Genomic DNA, 14,715 nt, shown 5'->3' with positions numbered 1-14,715 from the left:
CCGAGGAAGCACTAAACGTTATGTTAGGGAAGTATTGCTTAACAGCTGCAGTGACTTGTGCCAGTACAGCGCTGCTTGTGTCCTCCCTATAGGAGATAGTTCCTCCACGTCTATTGTCAAGGTGAGTCCAAAGAGGAGCAATGAAGTCTCTTCCACAATTCAGAAGTGGGATGTTGTCGGACAGCTGCTCAGTAAATGTTAGAAGGCCATTGTTGTTCACCTAAAGTTTAGCACAAAATATGTTTGTGTGTTGTAAGAGGAAATATACTGACAGAATTAAGACGTAGACTTTGCCACAATGTCTACTAGTTGATTCAACAAATCAAAAGTCCTCTGAATTCCACAATTACAAAAACCTGTACATTGAGATATCAAAGTCTGAACAAAGTAAAGCAAGTAGTTACACTCGTTTAAAGAGACTTGTGATTTTAGATGCAAGTAGATGAAACATGTCTCTAAATGAGCAAAATAACAACTAAACAATGCTTACAAAGGTCTGATTGTGTGTGCGTCCAAAATATTTGAAAGGCTGCTGCAATATAATGGCTTCAGAGCTTCCGTTATCCAGTCGGGGGGTTACTATGTCTCCATTCCCGAATGGTAGGAATTTAGATGGCACTAGGAAAAAATGTAAGTGAGAAGCAATCCTTTTAGTTCTTCCAAGAAACATAAGCTCTCACACAAACACTGCACTGGTTAAAAGTTTTAAAGGGGAATTCACTAAGAATGAATTGTGCTGGTTTACACTGTTGTCTCTTTTTATGTGTCCCATATGATTTTAGAACCCGATTCACAACACGAATGATGTAAATACGGTACTGGAGTTAGGGTATTACGGCCACAAAACTACTGGCCATCAGAATTTGCCAAGGGCAGTTCCCCAGGTCGCAGGCCGTTTCTAAATGTGCAAGGTTGTGGAGAGTACAGCAGACTACTACAATCTGTCAGATTTTCTGGGATTGTAAAGTACGACTCTCCCCCACTGCGATCCAGCACCTGAATTGGCTTTTGAAAAGGCTGAAAGTGCACTCACCTACACGGTGCCTGGGAAAGCTCCACTGTAAATCAGTTTCAGGTTTTGAGTTCAAACACGGCATGCTACAGTAAAAGGTTAGTGAATTCACCCCTGAATACCTTGTCATAACCAATAACACAACTCGTTGGCTTACAGTTTGGTGAACCATCAACATGGAAAGACCAGCAAGCAGTCACATTGACATTACTGCTCGACGAGAGTTCTTGGACTCTGGATGCTGGAATTGTCATAGAACTGATAGAGTCCACAGTGTAATAGCCAGCCTATAGGAGTAAACAAAATGTTTTAAGTTCTCATTCTATTAAAAAAGAGAGAGAGAACATCTTTTCCCTCTTTTTTTTATGAACAATTCCTTTTGAATTGTATATCTGTATTTGTTTATTTTTTTTATTTTTTTCATTTGTACAGTGCACAAGAAGCAGTCGGCTACTTCACTCACCTGCCAAGGTAGTCCTGTTTCTGCAACATCTCCATAATAGATCAGGATGAAAGAGCGATGAACATTGTAGGCTAAAACCACTTGGAAAGAGGCCACCTTCAAAACATCAACAGACAGCATTCAGAATCTTCCAAACAAACCAGACGGACCATTCATTGAAAATCAAAGATTGCCGTAGGTCTTACCCCTCCACCATTGGAGTATGGCACACTGTCCCATGTAGCGACAAAAGCTGAAGTAGCAGCAAAAGGTATGTTAGGGAAGTATCGCTTAACGGTTGCAGTGACTTGTGTCAGTACAGCACTGCTGGTATCCTGTCTATAGGAGATAGTTCCTCCACGTCTATTGTCAAGGTGAGTCCAAAGAGGAGCAATGATGTCTCTTCCGGAATCCAGAGAGGGGTTGTAGGCAGACAGCGACTCGGTAAACGTTAGATGGCCATTGTTGTTCACCTAAATTTATGACCACACTTTTCAAAGGTATATCAAACAGAAGTTTTGAATAAATTAGAGGTATCAATATAACGTGTGCTCACAAAGATTTGACTGTATGTGCGTCCAAAGTATTTGAAAGGCTGCTGCAAGAAAATGGCTTCAGAGCTTCCATTTCCAACAAAGGGGTTCAATATTTTTTCATTCTCCAAAGCTAGGAATCTAGTTGGCACTAAAAATGTAGAAGTGACCATTTTTTAGTACTGGTATCAAGACATAAGCTCAAAAATTTTACTTTTGAAACATTGTCTTACAGTTTGGTGAGCCATCAACACGAAAAGACCAATGCCCAGGCACATTGATATTGCTGTTGGTTGAGAGTTCTCTGGCCTTGGTTAATGGAATTGTGAATGAATTGACAGAGTCCATTGTACGATAACCAGCCTGTAGAAGTAAACTGAATTTTTAGACTTCCCAACCTTTTCAAAACAAAGCTTTATTTTTGTGGTACATGAAGTATTGAATGCATAATTTCAAACTCGATGATCATGCAGTTCGGTAATTTGTAAAATGAAGACCTGTACTTCACATACCGTCCAACTTTGTTCTGTTGTAGCAATATCACCATAAGTGAATAGGATGAAAGAGCGATGCACATTGTAGGCTAAAACCACTTGGAAAGTCACCACCTTCACAAATTAAATGAACAGCATTCAAAATCATCCAAAGAAAAACCATAGATAATTTGTGATAATCATTTATTATTGTTGGTCTTACCCCTCTACCACTATAGTATGGCACCCTGTCCCAGGTAGCAATAAAAGCAGATGTAGCAGCAAATGTTATGTTAGGGAAGTTTTGCTTAACAGTTGCAGTGACTTGTGCCAGTACAGCACTGCTTGTATCCTGTCTATAGGAGATAGTTCCTCCATGTCTATTGTCAAGGTCAGTCCAAAGGGGAGCAATCATGTCACTTTCAGACTTCAAAAAGGGGCTGTAGGCATACAGTGGCTCATTAAATGTTATCTGGCCATTGTTGTTCACCTAAAATTAAGAACCAAAGCAAGTTTCAATATCAAAATGTTTGTCTAAACTAAATATGAATGATGCAGTGCACTGCTAAAACAGACAATTAAAAAGATCCACAAAATATTTGAATACATCTTTGAATATTCTTATAATTTAATCAATCTGCAAAAAAGCACAAACACACACACACACACACACACACGCACACACACACACACACACACACACACACACACACACACACACACACACACACACACACACACACACACATGCTTACAAAGATCTGACTGTATGTGCTTTGGAAGTATTTCAAAGGCTGCTGCAAGGAAATGGCTTGAGAGCTTCCATCATCTGACATGGGGTTTTGTGTGTCTCCATCCCCAAAAGGCAGCAAATTAGCTGGTGTTAAAGACAGGGTAAACACTAATACATTATTATGAATTTTCAAAGAAACATCCAAAATAACAGTCCTTTGTAAAATGTTCTATTTGCATTTTCAGTTATGCAACAATTTTTGCAGATTCATGATTATTCATCCTGGCTATTCATTTCAGACACATTAGTTCTCTTTTGAGACGGGCCTGCCCTCATAAAGGGCCCCCCAACATAGGTTGGAGGCATCTGTCGAGATCACTTTTCTCTTTGAAACCACACCCATACTCACGCCAGACTGATACCAGTTGGTCGCTTTCCAGGGAGTCAGGGCTTTGATGCAGCCGTGACTCGCTCTGAATAGTAAGTGGCCAGATCACCACGTGTGAGCTGGTACACGGGGTTTCAGCCAGCGCTGAAGAGGACGCATGTGCAGTAGTCCCAGCTGGAGTACTGATGATGCTGAGGCCATGAGACCCAACATCCTCTGAAATCTTTTGAGAGGAGCGTGAGCGTCCGCTCTGAAAGTGTCACAAAAATGCCGCTAGGCGTTGAATGGTGAGCGCGCGCTCTGGTGAAAGGTGCGCTTTCATTCGTATAGAGTCTATCACTGTACCCAGGAAAGATATACTCTGGCTGGAAGATAATGTGCTCTTGGATCTTTGATCCTGAGACCCAGGCATTCTAGATGGCTGAGGAGCCAGGATCTGTGAGTTAACAACTGTGCCTCCGATTGAGCTATAATCAGCCAGTCGTCGAGGTAGTTTAAAGGAATACTCCACTTTTTTTGAGTAGACAGTATAGTTCCTAGCCATATCAGCCTAGAAAATCGCAACTTTACATTTTCCGTCGGTCTTAGTACACGATGTAACTACAGAAGAGTCAAGTTTTAAATAGGAAAAATATCAATACTCTTTGGTCATTTTTTTGAGAGAGATGCTAATGGTCCTGTCCGATTCAATAATCTATGCTAAGCTATGCTAAAAGTGATACCGCCAGACCCGGAGTTCGGCTGAATGGATTCGAAAACGGTAAAACTCAACTGTTTAACTCTGGGGGAGTTGTAAAATGAGCCTTTCCAAAAAAAGGGGAGTATCCCTTTAACACTCGCACTCCCTGTTGTGAAAATAAGCATCTTTCAGATCCACTGAGAAAAAACAATCCCCCGGGTGAATTTGCGAGAGGATCTGCTTGGTTGTCAGCATCCTGAACGGACGCGTCATCAGTGCCTTGTTCAGGTGTCTGAGGTCTAGGATGGGCCTGATGCCGCCATCCTTCTTTGGAACGAGGAAGTAGCGGCTGTAAAAGCCCGACTCACTTTGTGAAAAGGGAACTGGTTCGACAGCTCCCTTTTCTAACAGTGTTGACACTTCGGTGCGAAGAACATGGGCAACATCCTTTCTCACTGTCGTTTCGACCACGGCTGAAAATCACATTGGGCTGTGAGCAAACTGTAGCGAGTAGCCTCATTTTATTATGTTAAACACCCATTCTGATATACCGGGGATAGCCTCCCAGGCCTTGGCCCGCATAGCTAGGGGTTGAATGAAGGGGTTGGTTGGAGGGGTTGGTTGGAGGGGTTGGCAGGGGGTTGGCTGGAGACGGGCCGCTGTGAGATAGGGACCTGGCCATCCAGCCGTTTTGTGCTCATGTGCAAGGGCGCACGCTTCACAGCAAGCGCACCCTTTATCACATCTCCAACGCGAGCTGGGAGGGAAACTGATGTTGGAACAGTTTTTGTGTGTAGTGGTGCGTACTTTACAGTGGGCACAAAATCTACGTTTATTTTCTCTCCCGCGCTGGCAGGAGGGAGAGTTAATACCGTGTTGGCAGTGTTTATGTGTAGGGGTGCGTACTTCATAGTGGGCACACGCACTACATTCATTACACTTCCAGCATGAGCTGGGGGGAAGCTTGATACTGTGGGAACAGTGCTTATGTGCAGGGGTGCGTACTTTATAGTGGGCACACAACCTACATTTATTACACCTCGAGCGCCGTGATGGGAATGGGAGAAACCCACCCAAATTAGCTTCGGTTAAACAGGCGTATAATAATTTTGGTAAATGTGTAAGCCAGATTTATGCCTATTTTTTCACATCTTCATGGACACCACAATGATTTCCCTCATGTGGAATATTTTTCCTTGTAATTATATATGGTTTACAAAAATGTCAACTTCTGCGTCTGTGTGTAGATGAGAGAAGCAAAGTGTATGTATGCGTGTTGTGCACACGCTACATTATGGCCAAGCATGCGCCCTTAAAATAGCATCTGAACACGCCACTGAAAATGCGACACTGACTTTAGACTAGGTTTTTCCTGGTCTGTGGCAGAATTGTTTTCTGGAACTGCAAAATAGAACCAGGGAATTCAGAATAGCGCTGGAACACTGACCAGCTCTTTCGCTGAACCGCCCCCGGGAGCGCAAGTTCATTCCCTAATTTACCGATGTGCGTCTGTGGAGGGAAAAGTCTGCTGTGCATTGGGTGCAAAATAGGAATGATACATGTGTTGGTGTACAAAGTCAATTGCGATGGGTGCAAGATAGGGCCCATAGTGTCCGTCTGGACATGCAGAGAGCTCAAGAGGGCTCTGCATGACGCGTGTGAACAGGACCGGCGAGGGGGTTTGAACGGGTGAACGGGGTGAACGGCGCTTGTTTTTGCGCAACTCGAGCAAAGGGAGAGAGAGAAAGCAGGGTCGTCATCGCGAAAATGGCCAGTCGAGCCCACGAGGAGGAGAGATCCATCATGTCGCACTCAGGGCAGCCACCCTTGGCGAGTGCAGCTTCCGTGTGGTCAAGGCCCAGACAGGAAGCGCAAAGGATGTGACTGTCTCCACCGATGAGAGGGCCTCTGCACGAGGCGCATTTAGTGTGAGGCATTTGAAACAACGCCTGGAAATTTCTCTTTTAGAAAAGTGTGACGCAGCGACGAACACACTTGTGTTAAAAGGATATGGTGCTTCGGATGGCACAGCGTCCTCAGATCTGTGAAGCAGCTCCTTATTCCGCTAAAGGCTCTTTGACAGCGGCGATAAGGCTTCTATCCGGAGATCAGCGAAGTGGTGATTTCGCTGAAGGAGATAAAATCTGAGTTCCTTGGTGGGGAACGGGTGCTTTATAGCCTTTGGCCACGCCCATTCTGGCGGGCTCTTACGTGCTAGGGCGCGAAGTGTCCTGATTGGTTCGCGCATCTGAGCCGCCTCGCCATAGATTCGTGCAGTTGCCGCAGCACAGCCAATGATCGTACTCGACGTTCATCTGTGTATGCTGTGCAGCTGCACTGCGTTTTAAAGATTTGGCTTCAATATTCTTGAGAAAAGGAGTTTTCCCATAGCATAAGCTAGCCTTACGCAATACGAGAGACCTCTTGAAAGAGAAACAGCATTACCAGCTTCACTTATTAGTAACAGTTTGACTTTATTTGTGTCATACGTCTACAGAAGTTCTTATTGAGAATTAACAGAGGTTTAGATGTTGATAATTTATTGAAAATAATATAATTTTACAGTCACCATGATGGAGATCAGTTTTTGCTTTAGTTGGACTCTTGACTTTATAACCAGAGGTGTAAAGTCCAGGTTCAGAAAGTAAAAGTCCTCAGTATTTTATTCCAATCACCTGGATTTGTTAATTAGCACAGTTTTTCAGCCAGGAGAAATAACTAATTAGTGAAATCAGCTGGCTGAGCATGAATCATGTCACCGTAGTTGAGATTCATATGCTGATTCTTGATATCTGTGTGTGACTGAATATAGCAGTAGTTAAAAAAAAAAAAAAAATATATATATATGCACAATGTGTTTAAAAAAATCTGATTACCGCAGTGTTTGATCTCTTGTTATAGTTTCACAGTGTTTATAAAACAATATTTAAATGCATTTTATGCATTTTATGACCTATAACATTTGTGGTCATTGAGAAATCTTGGGATGTGATCTATGATTCAGTATAATTATTGATGATTAGAACATCATCAATAAATACACAACAGATTATCCACGTAATTTCTATTGTTTTTTTGTCGGGTTTTTTGTGTGTTTTTTGTTGCTATAACGACTGTGTCATATAACACACAGTTACAGCAGTCAGAGAAAAATTAAAGCTGTAATGTCAAGAGTCAAGAGCCCAACTAATCACCATAATGGTGTAATTTTGTATACTGTAAAATTATATTATTTTCAATAAATCATCAACATCTAAACCTGTTGATTCTCAATAAGATCTTCTGTCGCTGTATGACAGAAACAAAGTCAAACTGTTAGTAATAAGTGAAGCTGGTAATGCTGTTTTTGTAGTTTAACCCTCCTCTGCTGAGATCTTGAGAGATCTGTTAGTGTTTAATGTTCTGTTGGGATTTAAAGGGTTTCTGTTGTCTGAGTTTTGTGTGTCACCATTGTGCTGAAGAGTAGAGCCTGTGCTTCAGTCCAGCAGAAGAGCAAGAAACACTGATGATGTGCTGCATGTTGCTTTATCTAAAATGCAGAAATCTATTGCAGTCTTTTCAATTAACTTCTTTAAGTTTCTGTTTAATTACGGTAACGTATTGCTGCCAAATACATATTATTTTTCTACTCAATTATGTCATAATAACAAGATCTTATGTCGTTAAAACAACATATTTTCTCGTAATAACGAGATCTTAATGTCGTTAAAACAACATATTTTCTCGTTATAACGAGATCTTATGTCGTAATAACTAGATGTTATATCGTTAAAACGACATATTTTATCGTAATAACGAGATCTTATGTAGTTTTATCGACATCTTTTCTCGTAATAACGAGATCTTATGTCGTGAAAACAACATATTTTTCTCGTAATAACGAGATGCTATGTCGTTAAAATTACATCTTTTCTTGACCTTATAAGGACATGTAGTCATGTACAAAATATGCCTTTATCCACATAAAATTGATAGGCTATCATGTCTTTATCATAACTGTTTTTCATTTCATTTTTGAGACGCACTCCAATTCACAGAGACCATGAAAGCGCGTCCTGTTCGTTTTCTTTTATTTTTCAAAAGCACAAAATGTTCTTGTTGTTGTGAGTTTACACACATAAAAGTAGTTGCGACTGATGTATTATTATTTTCTGTATGATCAGAAATGATGGAGTATTTTAAGTTGTTTACACTGTTGATAGGAAAATGCGAGTGATGGCACCGGCGCCTCCATGTCATGCAGTGCGCGCTCCGCACAAACACTTGGATATGCGCTTAATATTAGCGAACATTTATCTAGGTTAACGTTAGAGTCCTCTTCATGTTTAACAAATCAAATTCTGTTGCATTTTCTTGCGCTAGTTTGAAAAGGGTGGCTGAAACACTTAGCCAACACAGATAAACGCCCAACGCTGGTGTTTTTCTTTAAATAAATTTGTTTACGCTTTAAAATAAATATTGTTTGTGGGCTAATTAATGGCACAATAATTTGTTTATTTTATTGGCTACTTATATTTTTCATTTTTGTTTTGCATTGAATATCATTGAAATTATTTATTGTGCACCGCAATGCCATCCTCCCATAGAAAGTCACGTTAAGAACCACCTTTAATTTCTTTATAATAAAGTGTTTCTATGGGAGGAAAACGCTTAACGTGTAATTAAATGTGTTGCGTTCATATTCTGGGCTCATCTGCTTTTCTGTAGGATAGTATGGTTTATTAATAAGGTGTGTACAGCATGACTTTGAGTAAAACATCCTTGAGAGGCAATCATTTTCCACGTTTTCTAAGTACACTCAACTAATTACATTTTGCGGCAGCAATTCTTTATGTATCATTCAATATATTGTAATATATGACATTATATTAAAGCAAAATATTATTTCATATATTTTTCAGTATTTTACACCATATAATATATTGATCATAAATATATGGAAATATGTATTTACATTCAGAAAAGGCAGACCTCATACAAAAGCAAAAATCATTCATTACAATCGCATGAAACCTTACATTACTGACTCAAAGAATGCACACACCCTTCCTCCCCTTTCTTTGAAACCAGGCCTGAATATTGCACAACATATACTCTACTACAGTTCTGCTATTTTTACAATCATATATTGTTATTAGAGTGTTTGAATGCCTATTATATTCGAAAGAAAGCATGATTCATCTTACTTCAGCACATTCTGAACAAAAACAATCACATATATATCATAATTGTCATTACCTTTTGCTCCAGTTATTTTGCCTGGTGGAGTGAGAACAGAACAGTTAGTTTCAGGCTAATCTTAAGCTTTCGTATCAAAAAGTATATAGAAGATATTTATTTAATTTAATTACTTAACAGCCAAATCTGAGTCATTAAATGGTTTAATTAATTTCATAATTTATCAGTGAGTTACAATTAGTGTCATATTTAGTCAAAAACTTCCTGGCTTACTGGCAAGAAAAGACAGCAGTGCTATAATATATAATGGGACAGATATCCCCATCCTTTCGTTGGTCTGTCACAGCGTTGTCTGTAAAAGACAAAATATATCATATATATAAAATGGCAAATAAACAAACAAACAAATAACAGCAGCAAAAACAACAATTACTACTACTAAAAATGCACAGTTTTTTGGTAATGTGGCAATGAATCTTACCAAAATGTCCAAAGGAAATTTCTGAAGAACAAATACGAGGAACTGCGTTTTTGTGGAACAAACATTTTGTGTGTTGTTGTGTCTATTTATACCTAAATATTTTGGGTGGGGTTTGTCTGTTTGGTGTGTTTTTTACCTTTTGCTTTGATCTTCCTAAGGTCATCATAAATTATGATGTCTATGAGGAATTTGTCAAAGATGTATGTGTTTTTGCAAAGAGGTTTCACTGCTGGCTGATCTTAAATGTTTACCATACTTTCATATAAAACAAACAAACAAACAAACAAACAAAAAAAGCCAAATGAAATTAATTAACCAATGTTTTTACAAATAGTTCATGCAAATTGTAAAGTTAATACTGTGTAGAGACAACAGAAAACTTTCCCACTTGACCTTACGTGACCACATTCAAATTTTCATACAAATGACTGAATATTTTATTTTCACTAAACAAATTAAACAAATAGTTATTAACCTTCTTTAGAGTATTGATGGGAAATACAATCTGCAATTGTGTTTGAATGGAGTTTTTAGACAGGTTTTAGACATATTTTATGATTCTTATCAGCATAATTCAGCATTTTATAATTTCATCACACATTTTAAGCTGGATTCTCTAATTGTTGGCCTCAAGATTATTTAAACTGGGTTTGTTTAAAGTATAATTTAAAGAAAACATTTCACTTAGGGGAATGTTTTTTTTTTTTTTTTTTTACAGTTTTAGAGCTTGAAATGCTACATACTCACCTTGACTCTCATTGAATCATTTAAAAAAAATATCTATATATATATATTATAATAATAATACTTAGAGGATGTAGTTTAAAAAATGACAAGGTTGGCTATAGATCAGAATTTTCTGTTTACCTATTATCTTGTCATATTTGCCTGCAACAAGCTACATTCCACACATTGCATTTTAGACTGCATTATTTAACTGATGTCCTTTAAACTGGTTTTATGAGGTTAGTGAATGTATTTTGCTTTAGGGGGATCATGTGAACTTTATGTAATGGTGCCACGTATTGTCTGTGTGTTGTCCTGCACTGTAAAAAAAAAACACGTAAAGATGGGGTGCCCAAAAAAAAAAAAAAAAAGTAACACCAACCAACACGTAAAATTACAGTAAATTTCCTTTATTCAAAATACATTTTTTTTGGCTGTAATTTTACATAGAATTTTCTGTATTTTCTTGAACTTTTTAATATTTAATTAAGGATCTTAAATATTGTGGAAATGTGTCGCGAATCAGACACAAAAGAGAGAGATCCAAGTGCAGTTAATTTATTGGGGTAATCCGTACTCACAATCAGTTCAGGCAAATGGTCAAAATCCAATAAGTCAATCCAAGAACATAAAACACGAACAAGAACAGACAGCGAACAAGAACAGGCAGCAAACAGGAACAGAAGTGTGAGGACATTAAACAAGGACTCCGTGACAAACACTGAAACTGACAGGGTATATATACACAAGTGCTAAACGAGGTGACGAGAAACAGCTGAACACAATGAACACTCAGTGACAGACAGGATCATGGGAAATGTAGTAACAGAGTGTAGGACACCGTGCGGGAAGAGGACCTCTAGTGGACACCCAGGGAACACAAACCAGACACTGTGACATAACCCCCCCTCTACGGAGCGGCTACCAGACGCTCCATAAGACCAGGGCGGGACGGGAGGGACAGACCAGGGCAAACAGGAAGGACAGTTCGGGAGGCCAGGGCAGAAATGTCAGTCCATCGGGAGGCCAGGGCGGAGACTTTCCCTCGGGCGGCAAGGGCGGAGACTTTCCCTCGGGCGGCCAGGGCGGTGAAACCCCTTCGGGCGGCCACGGCACAGGAACAGACACCGGCTCAGGAACAGGAACAGACACCACCGGCCCAGGAACTGGAACAGACACCACCGGCCCAGGAACTGGAACAGACACCACCGGCCCAGGAACTGGAACAGACACCATCGGCCCAGGAACTGGAACAGACACCACCGGCCCAGGAACTGGAACAGACACCACCGGCCCAGGAACTGGAACAGACACCACCGGCCCAGGAACTGGAACAGACACCACCGGCCCAGGAACTGGAACTGGCACCACTGGAACAGACACCACCGGCTCAGGCACTGGAACAGACACCACCGGCTCAGGCACTGGAACAGACACCACCGGCTCAGGCTCAGGAACAGACACCACCGGCTCAGGAACAGACACCACCGGCTCAGGCTCAGGAACAGACACCACCGGCTCAGGCTCAGGAACAGACACCACCGGCTCAGGCTCAGGAACAGACACAGGCTCGGCAGGCGTGACTTGAACAGGCTCGGCGGCGGCCATCTTGTCCGAAGACACAGGCTCGGCAGGCGTGACGTGAACAGGCTCGGTGGCGGCCATCTTGTCTGAAGACACAGGCTCGGCAGGCGTGACGTGAACAGGCTCGGCGGCAGCCATCTTGTCCGAAGACCCAGGCTCGGCAGGCATGACGTGAACAGGCTCGGCGGCGGTGGCCATCTTGTCCGAAGACATAGGCTCAGGAACAGTCTCTGGCTGGGCAGACGTGACGTGAACAGTCTCTGGCTGGGCAGACGTGACCTGAACAGTCTCTGGATCGGCAGATTGTATAAGAGGAACCGATAAGGCGAGACACTGGGATGGCGCTGGCAGAGCGAGGCGCTGGGGTGGTGCCGGCAAGGCAAGCCGCTGGATCGGTGCCGGCAAGGCGAGACGCTGGGGAGGCGCCGGCAGGGCGAGACGCTGGAATGGCGCCGGCAGGGCGAGACGCTGGGGTGGCGCCGGCAGGGCGAGACGCTGGAGAGGTGCCGTCAGGGCAAGTAGCTTGGGGACGGCCTCCGGGACGACAGCGGGCTGCTCTGGGACGACCTCCAGGGAGACAGTGGGCTGTTCGGGGATGACCTCCAGGGAGACAGCGGGCTGTTCGGGGACGACCTCCAGGGAGACAGCGGGCTGTTCGGGGACGACCTCCAGGGAGACAGCGGGCTGTTCGGGGACGACCTCCAGGGAGACAGCGGGCTGTTCGGGGACGACCTCCAGGCCATTGGGAAGGCAGGAAGTCTTCCTCCTCCTCCGCCGTTTCCGGACCACCGGACACGAGACCACCGGTACTGGGACCACCGGCACTGGGACCACTGGGACCACCGGCACTGGGACCACCGGCACAGGCATGGAGGAATTCCTCCTTCTCCTCCCCCGTTCTTGCGAGGGAGTGGATGCTGCTGTCCTCCCGGAATCTACCGGGAACGCAGCACTCTGCTTGGTGAGATGATCCCACCAGGAATAACAGTCCTTCTGTCACGAATCACACACAAAAGAGAGAGATCCAAGTGCAATTTAATTGGGGTAATCCGTACTCACAATCAGTTCAGGCAAATGGTCAAAATCCAATAAGTCAATCCAAGAACATAAAACAACATAAAACATGTTGAACATAAAACAAGAACAAGAACAAGAACAAGAACAAGAACAAGAACAGGCAGCAAACAGGAACAGAAGTGTGAGGACATTAAACAAGGACTCCGTGACAAACACTGAAACTGACAGGGTATATATACACAAGTGCTAAACGAGGTGACGAGAAACAGCTGAACACAATGAACACTCAGTGACAGACAGGATCATGGGAAATGTAGTAACAGAGTGTAGGACACCGTGCGGGAAGAGGACCTCTAGTGGACACCCAGGGAACACAAACCAGACACTGTGACAAAATGTATGTAAAAACCATGAAATTACCAATAGGATTGAACACTGCTACAATTCAAGTAATCAGCCTCAAGTGCAAAACTTATTTCACAACTGCAACAATATACCGATCAGTTAATAAATTCAACAATCTACTGATATAACAATTAGTGTAACTCGTTCTAGTTCATAACTACAACAATACACCAATATAAAAAATTGTCAACAGATAAATTAGTCATCAACAGAATGAAAAAACAAAAACAAATAATTAAACCATGAAAAAAAGTTTTCAAACAAGTGGTTTCAAAGTCTGTGACACTACCAAGAATTTCTGCAAGGTAATGGAGGGAGATTTGACACTCTTCCAAAAGTTTTTACTCCATCCATTCATAGTCCGCAATTTTGCTGATCAGTGAAAGAACCTTTGGACTGACTGCCAGTTGCTTTCTTGATGTGCTCTTTTCTACTTTTGATCCCTTCTCTGGGTTTATATTGAAAAGGCATCTGTCGAATACAAAATAAAAGAAAAAAGAAACCTCAGTATGTATAATATGCTCTTAATATATTAGCAATAAAAGTAGCTGAAGAGTGGAAATTTGCACAGGGGATGCTTGTAGTGAACATTGGCCACATGTGCATGTGAGAGGGTGTTGTGTGTGAGAGAGACTGTATGTTGTGTGTGTATGTGTATGTTGTGAGTGTATGTGAGGGTGTGTTTGAGAGAGCGAGTGTGAGGATGCATGTTAGAGAGTGAGTGCGAGAATGTTTTTGAGAGAGTGAGTGTATGTGAGGATGTGTGTGAGAGTGAGTGTGTGTAAGGATGTGTGTGAGATTGAGTGTATGTGAGGATGTGTGTGAGAGTGAGTGTGAGGATGTGTGAGAGTGAGTGTGAGGGTGTGTGAGTGTATGTGAGGATGTGTGAGAGAGTGTATGTGAGGATGTGTGAGAGAGTGTATGTGAGGATGCGTGTGAGAGAGTGTATGTGAGGATGTGTGTGAGAGAGTGTATGTGAGGATGTGTGAGAGAGTGAGTGTTTTTTTATTTTTTATTTTTCATTTAACCTTTATTTATCCAGGTAAACTGTTTGAGAACCACTT

At 42.0% G+C, this 14,715-nt stretch overlaps 1 protein-coding gene and 1 long non-coding RNA gene across 2 annotated transcripts in view; one reads left to right on the top strand and one right to left on the bottom strand.

The window, feature by feature from the left end:
• Nucleotides 1-14,715, top strand: part of pacsin1a (protein kinase C and casein kinase substrate in neurons 1a) — a 257,166-nt gene that overhangs the window by 164,912 nt on the left and 77,539 nt on the right. The window lies entirely within an intron of this gene.
• LOC309480730 lies at nt 3,173-9,791 on the bottom strand. Its single transcript, XR_014199765.1, has 3 exons — nt 9,712-9,791; nt 9,499-9,519; nt 3,173-3,337 (listed from the first exon to the last, which is right to left on the bottom strand). It is a non-coding gene; the product is annotated as an uncharacterized lncRNA (long non-coding RNA).

This window comes from Leuciscus leuciscus (assembly GCF_965113295.1).
Source record: "Leuciscus leuciscus genome assembly, chromosome: 18".
NCBI classification, from domain to species: domain Eukaryota; kingdom Metazoa; phylum Chordata; class Actinopteri; order Cypriniformes; family Leuciscidae; genus Leuciscus; species Leuciscus leuciscus.
The sequence above is the reverse complement of the archived record's forward strand: the minus strand, read 5'-3'. Positions and strand labels throughout refer to the sequence as shown.